Here is a 22,164-nt window from a genome sequence, read left to right as displayed (position 1 = left end):
GCCCCCTTGTTCTATCCTGGGAACATCATCTGGGCAGGCATGGGATTAGTAGATCTACGAAATCAAAGAGGGTTCTGTGATGTGATAGGCCCTTTGGAATTTGAGGATCAGGTTTCAAAAGCGTCAGGCCTTGGCTGGCAATTCTTGGCAGTGATGCACCAGACTCAGAATAGGAAACACAGAACCACTTAGACTGGACTCGAGAAAATAACAGGACTAGAGTTCTGATGACCTGTGTTGTCAAACTCTCTCCTCTCTTATAGCTGTTCTATGAGAGATTCTCCATAAGCTCTTCTAAAAATACCCCCGTAAAAATACCTTTTGGTAAGTGACATTTTTTATTAACTAGTTCATTATCAGTTTAAACTTTGGGACTTGACACTATTCCTTTGATAATTTATTTTAGAATTTTCAGTGGTATAAATGGAGTAGTAATTAAAGATAAATTAATTTGCACCTCTATACTAGCCATGAGTGAATGTGTAGATCTCCAAAAATTAATAAATCATTAGTTAATTACCCAAGCCAAACACATAACCAGGCAAAAACTTCTGGAATTTTATGAGCATTTGCTTTCAGAATTATTTTCTAGAATTTGACCCTTGTTATTTGTACTGGTTGTAAAGAGTTCTATTCCAGATTCCATAAAGTGTAGATTTAGTAGTGCTCTCTAGAAAATTGAGCCAAAAGTTTTTTACTATATCTTTTTCCTCCTAATAAAGAAAGTTACTTACTGACTAAAACCCGTATTAAGAAAGCAAAGGGGATTCCAGGGGACAGAAGTGAAATGCAATAAACGTTAGAGAAATTCAAAGAAATTTTTAAAACAGAAAAATATTTTTAAAAATGTACTGTATATTATACATGTATTATGGGAATACATGGTTTGCCTACTTTATTGGGTTTTTTTGTGGGTTCGAGTTTAATGTATTTTCTGAAGTTTTTCTAGAATTGATCCTTACAACATTCACAGACTGTAACTAAATATTGTGTGAGGACTGAGTAAGAATGACCCTAAAATGACAGCATGATAATAAACCAGGTAACATTTTGTTGGAGCTCTAGGCAAAAATAAGGATTTTAAGTATGAGATTGGTAAAGCTCTTTAAAACAACGAGGAACCATCCTGAGTTGAAGTGCAGGTGTTCTCCCATCATAGGCAATTTCAAACTACCAACAGTTCAGCTACTGCCTATCACAATTCCTGAATATTTAAGAACCATATCTTCCTGGGCATAACATGCCTCCACCCTGAACTCACTAGTTTGTCTTTAAAAAAAAAAAAAGAAAAGAAAGAGAGACAGAGAGAGAAAGAGAGAGAGAGAGAGAAGTAAAAGAAGCATGTACACATAAACAGAGACAGAAACGATTATTTAAATTATCATTATTTTGACATCAAAAACATTCAGGGAAGTCTAATAAAAAGCCCTTGTGGTTCTCATGCGCCTGTCTCTATGCTAACTCAAATGGTGTTCTGGGAAGTGTTTAAGAACCAGGTTGGTGAGAGGACACATTCTGTAGCATATACTCCCATTATGGCTGATTTAAAATTACCAACCTGATATTAATGAGTAGAATTGAAAAATGATGTTTAGTAATACACCATTAGATAGTATTTTTATCATAGAAAGACAATAGATTTAAAGAGCCCCAAAGCATAAATGATAGCAGTATGTAGTAAAATAACTAGGAAGTCATAAGTTCTAGATGGGCATTACTTTTGCTTTTAATATAATTGAATTGTAAATGTGTATAATTAAAATTTTAATAATGACTATGTGGATAATTATCTCCCAAAACTCCTGAAATTTAACCCTTTCTACAAGGCCAATACAAGCCTAATCAGAATTCTACTATCTTTTACCCCCCTACCTGCCTCCGTAACAATCATATAAAATAATGGAAAGACTTGGAACCTACACCAAACTGAGAGACCTCTACACAGAGAGAGGCCAAAGGGTCACTGGCATGAATCTGCCAGAACTTGTACCCAAGGCCACTACCAGGATATCCTATGAGAGTTTCCTATCCCTTTCTATAAACAACAACAGAGCGAGGCTTTGATCATCTGTCATCTTAGGCCCAAAGATGTCATCAAGTTTAAATCCAAAAATAATGATGCTGGATATAGGAATAGGAATGTAAGCCAAGACCAGTCACATCAGATACATTCTGCTCTCTCTTGTCTCTCCATTTCCTGAAAGCACCTGCTGACAAATGCTCGTCCTGCGAACAGAGCCCAAGATTCAGAATGCGCAATGCTCTAATGATTGGCCACAGTCCCTGGGAGCAGACTGCTATCTTCTCAGCTAAGATTTTGCTCTGCTCCAGGCACTATGATATACTCATAAAACAGATGTTCTCATTTAATCTTGTTACTTTATAAAATATAAGTCTTAGATTTCCATTTTTAATAAGAAGAAACTAAAGCTGGGTGCCTGGGTGGCTCAGTTGGTCCAGTGATCACCTCTGGCTCAGATCATGATCTCAGGGTCCTGAGATCAAACCCCAAGTTAGGGTGCCTACTCAGACGGAAGTCTGCTTCTCCCTCTCCTTCTGCCCCCCATCTGTGCTCTCTCTCTCCATTTCTCTCAAATAAATAAAAATAAAACTTTCAAAAAAAAAAAAAAAAAAAGAAAGAAACTAAAGCTTAGAGAAACTATATGACTTGTCAGGACCCACAGGTAATAAATGACAGAGTAAGGCTGTGAGGCTTCAGAAACCGTACTTCTCACGATTTTACTATCCTGTGTGAGAAAATCATGATGGTGTTTATGATAATAACGACTGAAATTTTTTGAGTGATATTTATATATTAAGTACTATTCCAAGCACTCTACTTGTACTTACTCATCTAATCCTCATGACAACTGGACATTAATTAGCACATTTCCTCAATTCTAAGATATTATTAACTGTAAACTCACCACCATTCAAAGAAAAATAGGAGCATGACACCTACTATGGTAAACGTCATATGGATTATACTATGCATCTTATTTTATTTAATATTTATTTATTTTTAGAGAATGGGGAATGAGAGAGAGAGGAGGGCCAGTAGAGAATCTTAAGAAGGCTGTATGCCCAGCATGAGCCCAACTCGGAACTCGATCTCACAAACCTGAGATCATGACCTGAGCTGAAATCAAGATTCAGATGCTTAACCACCTGAGCCACCCAGGGACCCTATACTATGGATCTTAAATTATTAAATATTTTTAAACATAGAGCTTATGTCAGAGGACCAAAGAAATATGATATATTAGCCCCTGTATTAACAAGGGCACCAAAGGAAGGAGATCTGTATCAGGAAGCACAAGATGTGGGGGAAAATGGGATACAGAAGCTCTAAATTACTTGAAGACCATTCAGTTTCTCTAAGTTTCTGAATACACTGCTATTCACTACTCTGACATCCTCTTCTGCCCTCCTCTTCCATATTTAAGGACCCTGTGATCATATTGAGCTCAACTGGATACTCAGGATGATCTTTCTATTTTAACATCAAAACACTAGCAACCTTTACTCCATCTGCAACCTTAAATCCCCTTGGCCGTGTAACCTGACATATTCACAGGTTCCATGGATTAGGACATGGACATCTCTGGGGGGCTGTTATGCCACCTACCACAATGACCAAACTGCAGAAACACAAAGATGTAGCTGTCTTAATTTTAACTTAAAAGCAAATCTAGAGAAGAATTCCATCAGTCTTGCCAAGGCCACCTGCCCATTCTTGTGTCAAGGATGGGATTGAGAGCCAGACAGTATAATCGGCAACCCCAAAGACAGTCACGTACGTTTTGGTGAGATGAGCAGTTGAGAAGAGGGGATTGCTTTTCTCAGAAGGAAGGAAAGGTGCTAGGGAGAGCAAACAATGGCTGGCCAGTGTACTACCATTTTATCTTGATCTCTTGCTACTCGCTTTTGGGTATGAGATGCTCTAGACACACCACAATGCTAGCTGGTTCCTCCCCTTTAATTTTCATACAACCCTTCATATCTTCTCTCGACAGAACAGCCTTCCTGTCATTTTCTGCCTATAGAAATCTTCATTCTTCTGATTATATCTCAATGCTAGTTCTTTTAGAAGAGAAGTAGGTTTCTGGAACTGCTTAGTTCTCACATAGTCAAGCCATTTACCACTGTATGAAAGGTTTAACAATAACATTGCCATTATTTTGAGAGCAAATGTTGTCCTTTCTCATTACTTGAATGTTAACTCTTTGACTTGGAAAAATTCATTTGTATTTGTCTCCTCTGTCCTTGTATTGTCCTCTGCTTCAAGTATTATTGCAAATGCTTTCCAAAAGTCCAGGATATTTGATTTTGCTTTAGAGTGATTTATGAATGCCAAAGAGTCCAAATCTCTTTTCCTACAGAGCTAATAGAAAATAGTGACAGTGCCACGCCTCCAGGCCATTTGACTTGTTTTTGCAAAGGGAAATTTAATCCTCAAAGGGTATGTTTTTTTTTTTTATTAGAAATGAAGTCACTTAATCAAAATTAGATTTTAGTAGGAATTATTTTCTAAAACAAATGATTAAATTCTGACAAAAATCTTTAAAAATAGTATTTCATCATGTGTTATTTTTGTATAAAATGAATTTTATCTTAAGCATATGAACATCAGTTCACTGATTCAACAGAGTTCTAAACCAACAGAATACTATGTTCTCAGAAAAAGGTGTCATCTCATTATAAGGAGGCAAATGCAAAAGCCAACTCTTATTTTTAGGCAAACGAGATGATGTATGAAGTCAATATTTGGCAAAACAAATCAATTAAATTCTCTGAAAGCAGTGAAGAATGTCAAAATGATGACAAATAGCATAGAGGTTTGTTTTTTTATGCCAGAGATTTTATCCATGGGATAGATCCAAGGCTAACTTTTTAAACTTTTTAACTCTTCTAATAATTGTGCGTACTTATGACTTATTGTCTTTCTAATAACATAATGTTAATATCCACATGAATAATTTACTAGGAAAATAGTTTTGCTTTTCAGAAAAAAAAAATCATAATAAACTGCCTCCCACCCCTGTTAGATTTTATACTATTTGGACCAATATTTTTACAACAATTAGATATCTACTAACAATTTTCTTCTTAAATTACTTAATTTGAACTTAAATTACTTGACTGTAAAACAAAAATTTGGTGGATCTTGACAAAATTCACTTTCGTAAAATTCTTTGTAAAAGTAGTTCGTTCTTTTAAATCAGTGGCTTGCAAATAGCTGGGAAACTACTTCCTACATTCAGGCTGATTAACGGACACCTCCTTTATTTTACATTTAAAGGCTGAAACTCCTTAGAGCTGTCTCCCAAACCTTCTTCCTTTTCCAATCTGCATTTTACTTTATATCTTCATTCATTGCTTTACTATCTTCATTTATCCTCTGTATGCGGTAGATTCTAAAAAATAGAAATCTGAACCCTGTAACTGTCATCTGAGCTTCACACTAACGTCATTTGCCTACGACAGCTCCTCCCAGATGTACTATAGCTACCTCGCATTCAGGGGCTCACATTCAGTGAGCACGTGATTTTCCCATAGCCAGCAGGCCTGCTCCTGTGTCCCACTGTCAAAAAGAGACTTTGACATCCTCCTCGTTGCTTAAGCCAGAAAGCAGATAATCACTTTTGATACTTCCCTCTTCCTTAAGCTTTCTATCCAATATAGCATCAAGTCCTGTCAATTCTATATCAAATATATTTCAAATATTTTCAGTTTTCCTGTGCTAACTGGATTCCCACATCACATTATCCATCTCCAAGCTATAATTCCGTACCAAGAAAAATCTGATGAGATCAATGTTCTATTCAATTGTTTTCCTCTTGAAGGAAAGAGAAAATGCCTACCCATTGTTTTTATAATAAAATTCAAAATCCTGAATATGACCTACAAAGTCTGATTAGTCTTTATATAGCTATACTCAGCATAAGACATGTTTGCCCTAGGTTTCTACTTTCCAGCCTATCTGCCTTTTTCATATCCTTGAATGTGTTCTATGCCATGCAACACTGGGGCATTTGTGTAGAAACCCCCCTAAGCCTGAAATGCTCTGTCATCCCCCTTCACCTAACTAATTCCTGCTAAATAACAGTTCCTCATAGAAAATTTACCTGGTTAGATTGTATTATTCTATTCTATGCTTTCTTACCCTCAAGCCTCAAAGTTATAGGGTCACCTGAGTGGCTCAGCGGTTAAGCATCTCTGCTTTTGGCCCAGGGCATGATCCTGGAGTCCCGGGATCAAGTCTTGCATCGTGCTCTTCATGGGGAGCCTGCTTCTCCCTCTGCCTGTGTCTCTGCCTCTCTCTCATGAATAAATATACAAAATCTTTTCTTTTAATGTACATTTAAAAAAGTGTCAAATTATAATGACATAATTATCTGATTATTTGTAACTTATGTTATGGCATGCTACTTACTTTCTTTTCTTTGTCCTGGGAACATAATTATCTGATTATTTGTAATATATGTTATTGCACATTAGTTATTTTCTTTCTTTGCTCTGGGAATATAAACTCTATAAGAGATTATATCTGTCTTTTGTGTCAACTCTACTTCCACAATCTTTTACACAGAGATCATCAATAAATATTTGTTGAAGAGATAATAAATAAATGCATAATAGCATGCTGTTTAATGTGTTACCCTCTTCTAAAGCAGTTTACTTTTTTTTTCTTTTTTTTTTTTTAGCAGTTTACTTTTTTAAGGGAATAATTCTAATGGCATGGCTTTCTTCTAAATTTATATCCATAATTCACTTTTCTTAATCACCTGATATTTCTCAGTCCTATTCTAACTTTGTTCTAAAGATAATAGCCAGCTCATCCCCAGGCAGATCTACAGCCATCACTACATTTCAATAAATTTAAAAACTATATCTATTTGGAATGCTGTATAACAGAAAACTTTTATCTTTAATGCACTGAGCAATACTCAGCTAGCAATTAGAAGGTTCCATTAATGCTCTTTCTTACATGTACGTTCTGCTGTCCCCTCAACTTTGGTTTGCTTGTGGCTTCCAGTGACTTCTGCCTAAACTTCCCAAATGATGTTGACAAAGAGTTCTTCAAAGAGCCAGAGTTCAGTGAGGACTAATTAAAGAAAAAAAATTCGAAATTGAATTATCTTCATAGCCTCAACAAACCATAATCTTTCAAAGGATAGCAACCATATCTTTTCCTTAGTAGAGCAACCTAAAACAGTTTAGACATTCAGTGTTTTTGTTGGCTTCTGAAAAGCCAAATGAGTAAATAATTATCTCTGTCTGGGAAACACAGGGAAGACTTCTAGATGTGATAGCATTTAAACCAAATCCCAAAACTGAGAAGAAATGGTAATGAGAAAGAGAAAGCTATTCCAGCTAAGGGAAAAGCAAAGGCAAAGGCGTAGAGATGTGAAAGGGAACCATGTGCTGATACTGAGTTGATTTAGAGCACGCTGAGGTTGAAACCCATCATGAGACAGGGGAAGAGGCTGTTGCAGTTATGTCGGAGAGCCCTCCTCCCTGAGAAAGAGTTTACCTCTTATCTAATACAAAGTTGTGTGCCAAAAAAGACATAAACAGGGAAGTGGAATATACAGATTTATTTTCTTAAAAAAAGAAACATTATTGATATTTTGAAGAATGGACAAAAAGGATGAATGATGACCGTTACTGGAGCAAATAGATTTTCTCTTTTTTGCCCATTCCTGTAAATCACAGGCACTTGGATACATGACTCAAATAAAATTTCTGCAGAAAATGTCAATCCAACAACGATGTCTACCATATGTGGAAAGGGTGTGGTGCATGAGTTACAGGAACATCAACACATTTGGTAGAGGGTGAGGTTCCTGAGGCAGCAGTGCCAATAGCATGGGGATATTTGCAGTGGGAACCAAATGGGGTACTTGAACTGAAGAGATATTTTGGAAGCTAACAGCAGTATGGCATCTTGAAAAAGATAATTAAGAAATAGCAATAAGAAGCACCTTTCTTGAGTCTGAGAGAACATTTGCCCATTCCTATACTTTGGTTTTGGTACAGATGGGACTACTAATAAAATAGAGATGAAAGGAAGAGTTTATTCTGCATTCTCTCTACATTTCAGCATCTCTAACATCTTTTTATTGTATTTTATAAAACTTTTCCCTTTTTGTTTTGTTTTTAGAGACCATCTTTCTAGATTTGCAGCAACAATTTGCTTTTGGAGGCTCTCTTGGGACAAAAATAGAATTTGGGTTAAAAGGAAAGAATATAGCATTTATAGAACCTAGCTAATATATTTCATATATGAATCACCATGTTATTTATTAAAGCAACAAACGTTTGTCCAGTAACTCTTTTGAATCATTTTGTTTGGGATCCCTGGGTGGCGCAGCGGTTTGGCGCCTGCCTTTGGCCCAGGGCGCGATCCTGGAGACCCGGGATCGAATCCCACATCAGGCTCCCGGTGCATGGAGCCTGCTTCTCCCTCCGCCTGTATCTCTGCCTCTCTCTCTCTCTCTGTGACTATCATAAATAAATAAAAAATTTAAAAAAAAAATTTGAATCATTTTGTTTACTAAAGTCAGTAAACATTTGTTCACTGATTCTTTATTACCTGAGTACATACTCAATAATCCAAGGGAGGAAAAAAGAAAAAGAAGTATCATAGTCCCTCCCCTGGAAAGGGGTGTTTTCCATATTCTCAGAGTAAAATTAACTACTTAGAAACTATCCCTCACCCATAGCCTTCAAAGCCAACGTATTAACCACTATTTGTTCATAGGAAGGAAGTGGTTCCATCTGGGGCTAACAGCCAAGAATCTTGCATTCCATTCCATTCATTGCTTCTGTTACAGATTTATTGAGCAATATTAAATAGAAACTCTGAAGATTTTCCCTTTGTCCTTCTGAGCGGGCAATGCACTGGAAATTCCACTAATGTGGGCATGGCTTGGGGCATGACAAATAAATAGGTGGAGACCAGAAATACATCTCTGGCACGTCTCAGGAATGTCCCTAGAGATGGTTCATTACTGAGTAGTTGAGCAGAGACATGACTCAGCCAGAGTTTCTGCAGTGGGCTGTCTGGGGCAGCTATGAAAGTGCTGGCAAGAGCCATGGATCAACCAGTGTTTCCTGGATATAGAAGAGAAAACTGAGCCTCCTATTTAGAATCAGGCCTCTTAAATTGCAATCTGATTATGACAAACTTTTTTGTCAACACTGCAATATTAAGAAGAGAAGAAGTCTTCTATCTCCTTAGAGTAACTTCTTCAAATATTATAAATGTGTTTGATGCACATTTAAAACAATTTTTATTTAATCTGCAGACATTAGAACTTTTCTTTGGAATGGATTTGTTGGAAATATACCTCGTTTTAACAGTTGAATAGTGAAGAAATCCTCTGTTGGCAAAGAGATAACTAAGGGATATGTAAACTTGTCTCTTTTTTTAAAAAAAATTATTTCAGAGAGAGAGAGAGAGTGTACAAGCAGAGACAGCAGCAGTGGGAGAGGGAGAAGCAGGCTTCCTTGTTGAGCTGGGAGCCTGACATGGGGCTGAATCCCAAGGCCCCAGGATCATGACCTGAGCCAAAGGCACATGCTTAACTGACTGAGCCACCCAGGGCCCCTGTAAACTTGTTTCTTAGGAAATGAACACTATATTGGAAATGGAAGAAAGGTGAAAGGAGAAAAGAGAGAGAGATGGAAGGTGACCAAACAACAGAACAGAGAGGATAAAAGATTCTATTGAACAGGAGTGATTTAAAAATGGCGCTTATATAATTTTTTCCTTGGAAGTGATATGGTATTCACATAGAAATGCATTTTGCATTTTGCATTGGGCTTTTGATAGTTTGGTATTTGTTTGAGACTGTGGTCAGTCTCTGATGTGAAGAAATTTAAAAATTTCTCTCCATTATGCATCATTGTGCTTTTCAGTGCCTGATTTTTTATGACAGAAACTGGGCAATTAAGACCAAGTGCAATCATTCCATTTAAACTTATTGGGCAATAGTTGCATGATCTTCTGTTTATAGGAATTTGTGTGTCAAAGCTCATGTGACAATTTCTTTATGGCACTGAAGGAAGACTGTAGTTGTCTTTTTGCTGTGTCCCTCCTGTCAGTCCTCAGTATACTCCTTATAGTGATGGGTTTGTATTTATGAATCAGAAGATGACTAGTTTCTAAAGACAAAGTTAAATTTAACCCTCCGTGAAGGTACCAGCTGTCCCCCAAGTAAGATAATTGCCATTACCCTCAGACCAAAAATTCCAGCTCTACCTAAGACAGAGCCTTGAAATGGGAATCCCCCAAGGGCCCCTTTTGATCCAGTGATCTCTTATCAGAGTATCAGTGGATTTCCACACACAAGAGTAGACTAAATTTCTTTTTCTTTTGTGATAAAAACCAAAGATTCCCAGAGGAGGCTATCCCAGACTCATTGTTCAAATCTAGCTTACATGTTCCTGGTTTATTAGCCAGGACATAGGAGAATGGTCACAGAACAGAACACAGTGAACAGATGGTAAATTTTATGGTACAGTTGACTCAACATCTGAGAAATTACGTAGTGGACAGTGTAGGGGCTCTTCACAGATCCGTTTGGATCCTTTTTACCATTCCTGTGTGGGGGTAATAGGGTGTTAATGGTTTGATGTGTATTCAACAATCTGTCTCTTACCTCTCAACAATGGCAGAAGACTGTCATATGCTATGAAAAGCAACTCCCTTGCCTCCAGTTGGGACACCTCTAAGGCATAGTGTATCCTTCAGAGCTCCCTGCAGGCTGAAGACTTATGCTTGAGACTACATCTGCACTGTTGCTTGGCTTTCCTCCCTTCTCTCTCCTGCTTCCTTCAACTCCCTAACCGGTATCCCCTGGGGCCACTTCCTTAATAAATCACTTCTGTCCTTGGCTCAGGGTCTGCTTCTTTGGAACCTGACCAAGACAAAAGAGGTAAATAAAAAGAGAGAAACAATGAAAATAGGAATTTCCAAGTGCAAGGTAGGAAAATAGATTACCAGAAGCCAGGATGGAAGAGAACAAGATAATCTGGAAAAAAAGGAGTAGAAGTAAGGTGAAGGAGGGGACAAAAACAAAGTTACTATGGTCTGGTACTACGGTATGTGGGGCCTTCATTGAGGGGTCTTGAAACATGATTAAATATGAGCCCTGAACTCAATGATTGGGGATAAATTTCCAACTTTGCCACTTCATAACTGTGTAACCTTTGGCAAGGTGTTTTACTGTCTAAGCCTCTATTTTTCCATCTATAAAACAAATCTAAGATGTTAACCCTTAGAAGTACTTTTACATATGGAAAGAAGCTTTATACCTAAAGGTATTTATTTCAGCATAATTTAAAGATGTGGTTCCCTACTGGGGAGTGATTTAGTTCCCCAGGGGACATTTGGCCATATCTGGAGACATTTTTGTCTTCACAACTTTGAGATGGGGAAGTTACTGGTTACTAGTGGATTAAAGGCCAAGATGCTACTATACATCTTAAATGCAAGAGAAAGCATCCCACCTCCATCCTCCACAAAATGCCAATAGTGCCAAGATTGAGAAATTTTTATTTAGAGGAACAAAAAACTGAAAGCTAACTAAATGTTTAAAAAAATGAAAAATAGAGAATGATTATAGTGCATCTTCTAGATGATATGCCATAACTGAAAATACATTATTTGTTAAAGATATTCATTGACTCCTATGACGAGATCATAATATAAAAAGTGCTGAGAATCTATAAATCATGTAAGTTCATTCATTCATTAAAGTCATAATTTTTGAGAGCTACCTCATGCCAGACACTGTACTAGGAAAATGATAGTTGTGAAAGAGATAAATATATTGCTGTCATGAATTTACATTCTAGTAGAAAGAATCACAGAAAATGATAGATAGATGATAGATAATAGATGATAGGTAGATGATAGATGATAGATAAAAAGAAGTTAAGGAAAAGGTACTCTTTAAGAACAAGACTATAAAGTAACTATAAAGTAAATGTCTGAAGAATTAAAATAATGAATAACTAAAATATGGCAAATAAATATGGATAAATGAACAAGAAGCAATTCTCTGAAGAGCTGACATTTTAACTGAGATCTTAATGACTAGAAGCATGCAAGAATGAAAGGGAGAGCATTCCCAGGCAGAAGACCTCAAAGTGAGAACAAATTCATCAGTTTGAAGAAGATAAATATGAAGAGCCAAAGAAAAGTATAGGTTAACATTGTAGACTATGGAGAAAAATAGACTTGAATTGGAATTCCTGCTCTGTGAGATATGAAGTGAGATGTTCATGCTCTCAAAGACTGTTTTTTCAACATTGCCTCCTCATCTGTAATTGGGGATAAGAAAATTTCTCAGGGTCATGGTGAAAATTAAATCAGACAATAAATGTAAAGTGCTGTGCCTTAGGCTCTAATGCATATTAGTTTTATTTTTTTTTTAATTAACTTTTATTGGTGTTCAATTTACCAACATACAGAAAAACACCCAGTGCTCATCCCGTCAAGTGTCCACCTCAGTGCCCGTCACCCATTCCCCTCCAACACCCGCCCTCCTCCCCTTCCACCACCCCTAGTTCGTTGCCCCGAGTTAGGAGTCTTTATGTTCTGTCTCCCTTCCTGATATTTCCCAACATTTCTTTTCCCTTCCTTTATATTCCCTTTCACTATTATTCACATTCCCCAAATGAATGAGAACATACACTGTTTGTCCTTCACCGATTGACTTATTTCACTCAGCATAATACCCTCCAGTTCCATCCACGTTGAAGCAAATGGTGGGTATTTGTCGTTTCTAATTGCTGAGTAATATTCCATTGTATACATAAACCACATCTTCTTTATCCATTCATCTTTCGACGGACACCGAGGCTCCTTCCACAGTTTGGCTATTGTGGCCATTGCTGATAGAAACATCGGGGTGCAGGTGTCCCGACGTTTCATTGCATCTGAATCTTTGGGGTAAATCCCCAACAGTGCAATTGCTGGGTCGTAGGGCAGGTCTATTTTTAACTCTTTGAGGAACCTCCACACAGTTTTCCAGAGTGGCTGCACCAGTTCACATTCCCACCAACAGTGTAAGAGGGTTCCCTTTTCTCCTCATCCTCTCCAACATTTGTGGTTTCCTGCCTTGTTAATTTTCCCCATTCTCACTGGTGTGAGGTGGTATCTCATTGTGGTTTTAATTTGTATTTCCCTGATGGCAAGTGATGCAGAGCATTTTCTCATGTGCTTGTTGGCCATGTCCATGTCTTCCTCTGTGAGATTTCTCTTCATGTCTTTTGCCCATTTCATGATTGGATTGTTTGTTTCTTTGGTGTTGAGTTTAATAAGTTCTTTATAGATTTTGGGAACTAGCCCTTTATCTGATATGTCATTTGCAAATATCTTCTCCCATTCTGTAGGTTGTCTTTTAGTTTTGTTGACTGTATCCTTTGCTGTGCAAAAGCTTCTTATCTTGATGAAGTCCCAATAGTTCATTTTTGCTTTTGTTTCTTTTGCCTTCGTGGATGTATCTTGCAAGAAGTTACTGTGGCCAAGTTCAAAAAGGGTATTGCCTGTGTTCTCCTCTAGGATTTTGATGGAATCTTGTCTCACATTTAGATCTCTCATCCATTTTGAGTTTATCTTTGTGTATGGTGAAAGAGAGTGGTCCAGTTTCATTCTTCTGCATGTGGATGTCCAATTTTCCCAGCACCATTTATTGAAGAGACTGTCTTTCTTCCAATGGATAGTCTTTCCTCCTTTATCGAATATTAGATGACCGTACATTTCAGGGTCCACTTCTGGGTTCTCTATTCTGTTCCATTGATCTATGTGTCTGTTTTTGTGCCAGTACCACACTGTCTTGATGACCACAGCTTTGTAATACAACCTGAAATCTGGCATTGTGATGCCCCCAGCTAAGGTTTTCTTTTTTAAAATTCCCCTGGCTATTCGGGGTCTTTTCTGATTCCACACAAATCTTAAAATAATTTGTTCTAACTCTGAAGAAAGTCCATGGTATTTTGATAGGGATTGCGTTAAACGTATAAATTGCCCTGGGTAACATTGACATTTTCACAATATTAATTCTGCCAATCCATGAGCATGGAATATTTTTCCATCTCTTTGTGTCTTCCTCAATTTCTTTCAGAAGTGTTCTATAGTTTTTAGGGTATAGATCTTTTACCTCTTTGGTTAGGTTTATTCCTAGGTATCTTATGCTTTTGGGTGCAATTGTAAATGGGATTGACTCCTTAATTTCTCTTTCTTCAGTCTCACTGTTAGTGTATAGAAATGCCATTGATTTCTGGGCATTGATTTTGTATCCTGCCACGCTACCAAATTGCTGTATGAGTTCTAGCAATCTTGGGGTGGAGTCTTTTGGGTTTTCTATGTAGAGTATCATGTCATCGGCGAAGAGGGAGAGTTTGACTTCTTCTTTGCCAATTTGAATGCCTTTAATGTCTTTTTGTTGTCTGATTGCTGAGGCGAGGACTTCCAGAACTATGTTGAACAGCAGTGGTGAGAGTGGACATCCCTGTCTTGTTCCTGATCTTAGGGGAAAGGCTCCCAGTGCTTCCCCATTGAGAATGATATTTGCTGTGGGCTTTTCGTAGATGGCTTTTAAGATGTCGAGGAAAGTTCCCTCTATCCCAACACTCTGAAGGATTTTGATCAGGAATGGATGCTGTATTTTGTCAAATGCTTTCTCTGCATCTAATGAGAGTATCATATGGTTCTTGGTTTTTCTCTTGCTGATATGATGAATCACATTGATGGTTTTACGAGTGTTGAACCAGCCTTGTGTCCCAGGGATAAATCCTACTTGGTCATGGTGAATAATTTTCTTAATGTGTTGTTGGATCCTATTGGCTAGTATCTTGTTGAGAATTTTTGCATCCATGTTCATCAGGGATATTGGTCTGTAATTCTCCTTTTTGGGGGGGTCTTTGTCTGGTTTCGGAATTAAGGTGATGCTGGCCTCATAGAACGAATTTGGAAGTACTCCATCTCTTTCTATCTTTCCAAACAGCTTTAGTAGAATAGGTATGATTTCTTCTTTAAACGTTTGATAGAATTCCCCTGGGAAGCCATCTGGCCCTGGACTCTTGTGTCTTGGGAGGTTTTTGATGACTGCTTCAATTTCCTCCCTGGTTATTGGCCTGTTCAGGTTTTCTATTTCTTCCTGCTCCAGTTTTGGTAGTTTGTGGCTTTCCAGGAATGCGTCCATTTCTTCTAGATTTCCTAATTTATTGGCGTACAGCTGTTCATAATATGTTTTTAGAATCGTTTGTATTTCCTTGGTGTTGGTAGTGATGTCCCCTTTCTCATTCATGATTTTATTAATTTGAGTCTTCTCTCTCTTCTTTTTAATAAGGTTGGCTAATGGTTTATCTATCTTATTAATTCTTTCAAAGAACCAACTCCTGGTTTTGTTGATCTGTTCCACAGTTCTTTTGGTCTCGATATCATTGAGTTCTGCTCGAATTTTAATTAACTCTCTTCTTCTGCTGGGGGTGGGGTCTATTTGTTGCTTTTTCTCTAGTTCTTTTATGTGTAAGGTGAGCTTTTGAATTTGAGATCTTTCCAGTTTTTGAATGTATGCTTGTATTGCGATGTATTTCCCCCTCAGGACTGCTTTTGCTGCATCCCAAAGATTTTGAACGGTTGTATCTTCATTTTCATTAGTTTCCATGAATCTTTTTAATTCTTCCTTAATTTCCTGGTTGACCTTTTCATCTTTTAGCAGGATGGTCCTTAACCTCCACGTGTTTGTGGTCCTTCCATACTTCTTGTTGTGATTAAGTTCTAATTTCAAGGCATTATGGTCTGAGAATATACAGGAGACTATCCCGATCTTTTGGTATCGGTTCAGACCCGATTTGTGACCCAGTATGTGGTCTATTCTGGAGAAAGTTCCATGTGCACTTGAGAAGAATGTGTATTCAGTTGAGTTTGGATGTAAAGTTCTGTAGATATCTGTGAAATCCATCTGGTCCAGTGTATCATTTAAAGCTCTCGTTTCTTTGGATATGTTGTGCTTAGAAGACCTATCCAGGGTAGAAAGAGCTAGATTGAAGTCACCAAGTATAAGTGTATTATTATCAAGGTATTTCTTGAGTTTGGTTATTAATTGGTTTAAATATTTGGCAGCTCCCACATTCGGGGCATATATATTGAGGATTGTTAAGTCCTCTTGTTGGATAGATCCTTTGAGTATGAGATAGTGTCCCTCTTCATCTCTCACTATAGTCTTTGGGGTAAATTTTAATTTATCTGATATAAGGATGGCAACCCCTGCTTTCTTTTGAGGACCATTTGAATGGTAAATGGTTCTCCAACCTTTTATTTTCAGGTTGTAGGTGTCCTTCTGTTTAAAATGAGTCTCTTGTAGACAGCAAATAGATGGGTCCTGCTTTTTTATCCAGTCTGAAACCCTGCGCCTTTTGATGGGGTCAATAAGCCCGTTCACATTCAGAGTTACTATTGATAGATATGAGTTTAGTGTCATCATATCTATTCAGTCCTTGTTTTTGTGGATTGTTCCACTGAACTTCTTCTTAAAGGGGAATTTTAAGAGTCCCCCTTAAAATTTCTTGCAGAGCTGGTTTGGAGGTTACATATTCTTTCAGTTCCTGCCTGTCTTGGAAGCTCTTTATCTCTCCTTCCATTTTGAATGAAAGCCTTGCTGGGTAAAGTATTCTTGGTTGCATGTTCTTTTCATTTAGGACCCTGAATATATCCTGCCAGCCCTTTCTGGCCTGCCAGGTCTCTGTGGAGAGGTCTGCTGTTACCCTAATATTCCTCCCCATAAAAGTCAGGGACTTTTTTTCTCTTGCTGCTTTAAGGATCTTCTCCTTATCTTTGGAATTTGCAAGCTTCACTATTAAATGTCGAGGTGTTGAACGGTTTTTGTTGATTTTAGGGGGGGATCTCTCTATTTCCTGGATCTGAATGCCTGTTTCCCTTCCCAGATTCGGAAAGTTTTCAGCTAGGATTTGTTCAAATACAGATTCTGGCCCTCTGTCCCTTTCCGCGCCCTCAGGAACCCCAATTAAACGTAGGTTTTTCTTCCTCAGGCTATCATTTATTTCCCTTAATCTATCCTCATGGTCTTTTAATTGCCTGTCTCTTTTTTCCTCAGTTTCCCTCTTTGCCATCAACTTGTCTTCTATGTCACTCACTCGTTCTTCCACCTCGTCAAGCCTCGTCGTTAGGACTTCTAGCTTGGATTGCATCTCATTTAATTGATTTTTAATTTCTGCCTGATTGGATCTAAATTCTGCAGTCATGAAGTCTCTTGAGTCCTTTATGGTTTTTTCTAGAGCCACCAGTAGCTGTAAAATAGTGCTTCTGAATTGGCTTTCTGACATTGAATTGTAATCCATATTTTGTAACTCTGTGGGAGAGTGGGCTGTTTCTGATTCTTTTTTTTTGAGGTGAGGTTTTCCTTCTAGTCATTTTGCTCAGTGCAGAGTGGCCAAAAACAAGTTGTATTGGGAAAAGGAGAAAAAGAGAGAGAAGGAAAGAAAAGAGAAAAAGAAAAAAGAGAAAGAAGAAAAAAATAGGGGAAAAAAGAGAAGAAAAAGAAAGAAAAAGAAAGAAAGGAGAAAAAAGAAAAAAAAGGGGGGGGGGAAGCAATCAGAAATCAAGAAGAAAGAGAGAAAAAAAAAAAGCACAAAACAAAACAAAACAAAAACAAAAACAAAAACAAAAAAAACAAAAAACAAAAAAAACCCACGGGGGAGTATCTTCCGATTCTGTGTAGTTTAAGTCCCTTGACTTCCCTTGGAACTGGTCCGTCTCCTTGGTCTTCTGGGGGAGGGGCCTGCTGTGCTGATTCTCAGGTGTTGGCACTTGGGGGAGCTGCTCTGCCCCTGCCTGGTGCAGGGCTCCGTGGGGTTGTTCACCCCGTGAGGCCCCGGGAGGAAGCCACAGTGGCGGGGGCAGCTCTGGGACCCTGGAGTCAGCTCCCGCAGTAGCTCCGGGGCTCTCCGTCTGCAGGGCCTGGGGGCTCCGGGGCGGGGCGCTGATCTGCTCAGTTCCAGGCAGGAGCGTCCTCGCTGTCCTGGGCCCTCCCGGCCTCTGCCTGTCCCGGGGGAGGCCGGATCCTGGGCTGTGTCCCGGCGCCCTGTGCTCCGGGGCCTGCGCTGTTGGATTCGCTCCCGCCCCGCAGCCCCCTCCGCGGAGCCGCCGCCCGAGCCTCTCCGAGCTGTTCCCGGAGCCGCGCAGCCCCCTCCACGGAGCCGCCGCCCGAGCCCCTCCGAGCTGTTCCCGGAGCCGCGCAGCCCCCTCCGCGCGGAGCTTCTTCCTCCGCCCGAGCCGCCGCCGCCGAGCTGTTCCCGGAGCCGCGCAGCCCCCTCCGCGGAGCCGCCGCCCGAGCCCCTCCGAGCTGCTCCGGGCCCCGCCGAGGCTGCAGCCCTTAGGGAGCTCGGGGCACTCTCTGGGGCGCGGTTCCTCTGTTACTGTCCCCGGGAGCCCGAGGGCGTCCCCGTCTTTCTGGGGATCCTGCTCCAATTCCCCGGGAGGCCTTTCCGCGGGGAAGGTTGGTGCAGCTCCTGCTCCTCCGGGCCGGGGCTCTCCTGTCCTGGGGACACTCGCCCCGGCCTCAGCCCGGCTCCTCGCGGGGCCCCTCCCCCTCGGAGGCCTTTTGTGTCTTTATTTCTTTTTCCCCGTCTTCCTACCTTGATAGAAGCGCGAACTCTTCTCACTGTAGCGTTCCAGCTGGTCTCTCTTTAAATCTCAGGCCGAATTCGTAGGTTTTCAGGATGATTGGATGGTTTTCTAGGTAATTTGCTGAGGACAGGTGACTTGGGGACCCTGCTCTTCCGCCGTCTTGCCCCTCCCTCGCATATTAGTTTTATTCTAACAATTCACCAACCAACTCAAGCCTCAATTTCTATAGGTATAAAGAATAAACTGGAAAACACAATCTCAAAGATCTCTTCTAATTCTAGGATCTAAATATTACAGACAATTTAGTAACAAAAGGCAGTTTGACCAGATATTAATTTAATCAAATATAAAAGTACTCTTTAGATAATACTATTTTTCCCAAAAGAAAAGCTAAAAGAAATCTTCTAGATTAAAGAACGTATCTATTAATAAGTTGTATATAGTTATATTAATTATCAGAACCAAAATAGAGTGATTATATATATTTTTTTTACATTTTTAAAATTTGTATTCAATTTGCCAACATCTAGTATAACACCCAGTGCTCATCCCATCAAGTGCCCTCCTCAGTGCCCATCACCCAGTCACGCTAACCCCCAACCCACCTCCCTTTCCACAACCCTTTGTTTGTTTCCCAGACTTTGGAGTCTCTCATGGTTTGTCTCACTTTCTAATGTTCCCCCCTCAGTTCCCCTCCTTTCCCTTATAATCCCTTTCACTATTGCTTATATTTCACGTACAAGTGAAACCATATGATAATTGTCCTTTTCCCATTGACTTACTTCACTCAGCATAATACCCTCCAGTTCATCCACATTGAAGCAAATGGTGGGGATTCATCTATTCTGATGGCTGAGGAATATTCCCTTGTGTAAATAGACCACATCTTCTTTATCCATTCATCTGTCAGAGGACATCATGGCTCCTTCCACAGTTTGGCTATTGTGGACATTGCTGCTGTGAACATTGGGGGGCAGGTGTCCCAGGATTTCACTACATCAGTATCTGTGGGGTAAATACACCACAGTCGTGCAATTGCTGGGTCATGGGGTAGCTCATTTTTAACTTCTTGAGGAACCTCCACACCATTTTCCAGAGTGGCTTATAAGCTTTGCTTTAATACATTTGCTTTTAATTTAACTTTATCTTTTCAAACAGAAGTAAAGATGGCCAAGTTTTTACAATAAGTAGTTTAAAAAGACAAGGCAATCACATAAGGAAACTCTATAAATACCCACATTGGAGAAAGACAAATTGGCTTAGACATCATTGAAATAGCTGCACATTAGACAGAGGCCATTCCTAACATTAGAAATGGCATCATATGGAATATTTAGCTCAGATGCACAGAGCCAAAATTGGTGCAGCAATATTCTTTTTGTACCATAATTAAAAATTATTTTATCACTAATTCATAATATCAGCAAAAGTGATTCACATATACTATCTCATCACATAGCAAAAAGAAATTAATAGAAGTGAGGAAGGTACTGGCTTTGTTTGACACAACTTAACTGAATGAACACCACAGGTCTAATGGGATACAGAAAGTCACATACAAATAAGATAATGTCAGGGTCAGGATCCACTTAAAATCCATTAAAATGTCATGGAAGTCACTTTCCACTACACATGAGAAGGTAATTGTGCTGTCTGGTGATGAAAAGAAATATCCTTACAAGGAAATGTAGAGGCTTGCATAGTCTCTAAGACTAGAGAACACATAAACAATTTTACCTGCATGTGTTTAGTACGTATGTTCTTATTTATTATTTATACATTAATTTATTAAATTAGAAGGCATAGTGTCTAATGAAACCCTATTTAGGTTATCCTATCATAGGTGAACTTAATTCACTTCAAGTGAATTAACGGGGTGGGAGGAGCTTTTTTCAAAACAGTGGATGGAACATTCATATTTATATCCTTTCCCAGTTAACTTTAAAGTGATATTGAAGGGATATGTAGCAACCCACTGAGCAGAATGGGGCTATTCATGAGATTTTGACACACATCTAGAAGACAGAAAGCATATGCTAAAGTGGCACTATTGCAAAAGGGTAAAAAAAACTGTTACCTAGATAATACGGAGAGAAGGCAGCAGTTGGTGAAGAGAGAGTCAATATGTGCTGCAGAACTACAGGAAGGTTCAGAACTGGGGGTACAAGTAACTATAAAAAGTGGGAGATTAATTTAAAGTCAGTAGTTGGAATAATTGGCCCCCTCCATTTATCACAACAGAATATAGAAAACTTGGCAGGCAGCTTTTTAACTCTAAGATAAAAAATTAACCTTTAGGGTTATTGCATGTCTGGAAATAGTCATCATCATAAGACCAGCTATCATAAGGCCATCTATATTCTGATATTTAAGGATCTGAGTATGTAGCAATCCAATTTTCTGACCTTATTACAAGCAGTCTGGCAATCAACAAATACCTCACTCATCAGAGAAACTCATAGTCATGAGTCTACAAAAAATGGATAACCAAAGTTCACAGGAAAGTTTAGAAAAATATGAAATATGAAAAAGCCAAAGTGAACAAACAAACAACCCTAGGGAAACACATAATTCACAAAAGAGAGAAAATAATTCATGCAAAAAAATAATAGGGTCATCAGACTTTTGTAAAGAATACACTGTACCCATCATATCAGAATAGGATTCTATGACAAAAGAACAATCAGAGAACAAAAGCGATCTCCTAGCAATTAATAAGTTATTGTCTGCAAATTCACTGTGAAATTTAGAATACAATGTCAAATATATTTCTCAAGAAGTCAAAAAAGATAAACTAAATAGAAGATGAATCCTACAGACAGAATATCAAACTAATAAAAATTCCTAGGAAGCATGAGGAGAGAAAATACTGGGAAGAGAATTAAAAATAAATTACTGGACAATCACTTCTGAGAGATAAAGGCATAAGTTTATAGACTAAAAGAGCTAAGTACTTAGTGGATTATGTGAAAAATATATACATTAGGAATATATTGAAAAATTTCAGTATGGCAAGGAAAAACAGGAGTTTGTGAAAGGCCAAACTGGTTAACCACAAAAGAATAATAGTCAAATGGTATCAGACTTCTTAACAAAATTGGATCCTGGAAGAAAGTGGTGTAATGCCCCCAAAGTTGACCAGTTTTCCTGCTGGAACATATGGAGATATGGAGAGAATGGTGGACAGAAAATTCATCACCTCACAGTTAACGTGTGAGAATATTCCTTTCCACGTGATCTTTTTAAAGGAGCTTAAGTGTGAGTTGCAGAAAAATGAAAGTATAAAATGGACAAACTAACATAAAAAGAGGAAGATGGGCATATGGAATGTAGAAAAAAGAGAATTGAAACCTTGAGAGTCACAGATATATACCAGAATATTTTATGGAGTAATCAGCCCAGATTGCAGCAGGAGAAGAAAGGGTAGTGGTGGGAATTACTTCATGAGAAAGAAAAAGAATTTCATGGGTTTGTTATTTTGAGAATTTTGAAGAACA

General features: G+C 38.7%; 1 protein-coding gene across 1 annotated transcript in view; it reads left to right on the top strand.

Annotated features, from left to right (window-relative positions):
• Positions 1-219: 219 nt before the first annotated feature.
• Positions 220-22,164, top strand: part of SEMA3C (semaphorin 3C) — a 215,019-nt gene continuing 193,074 nt past the window's right edge. The window contains exon 1 of the mRNA XM_041773665.1: positions 220-324. The gene's annotated coding sequence lies outside the window, so the exon portion shown is untranslated. The remainder of the gene's footprint in view (positions 325-22,164) is intronic.

The sequence above is a fragment of the Vulpes lagopus genome, chromosome 11 (genome assembly GCF_018345385.1).
Source record: "Vulpes lagopus strain Blue_001 chromosome 11, ASM1834538v1, whole genome shotgun sequence".
NCBI lineage: Eukaryota > Metazoa > Chordata > Mammalia > Carnivora > Canidae > Vulpes > Vulpes lagopus.
The sequence above is the reverse complement of the archived record's forward strand: the minus strand, read 5'-3'. Positions and strand labels throughout refer to the sequence as shown.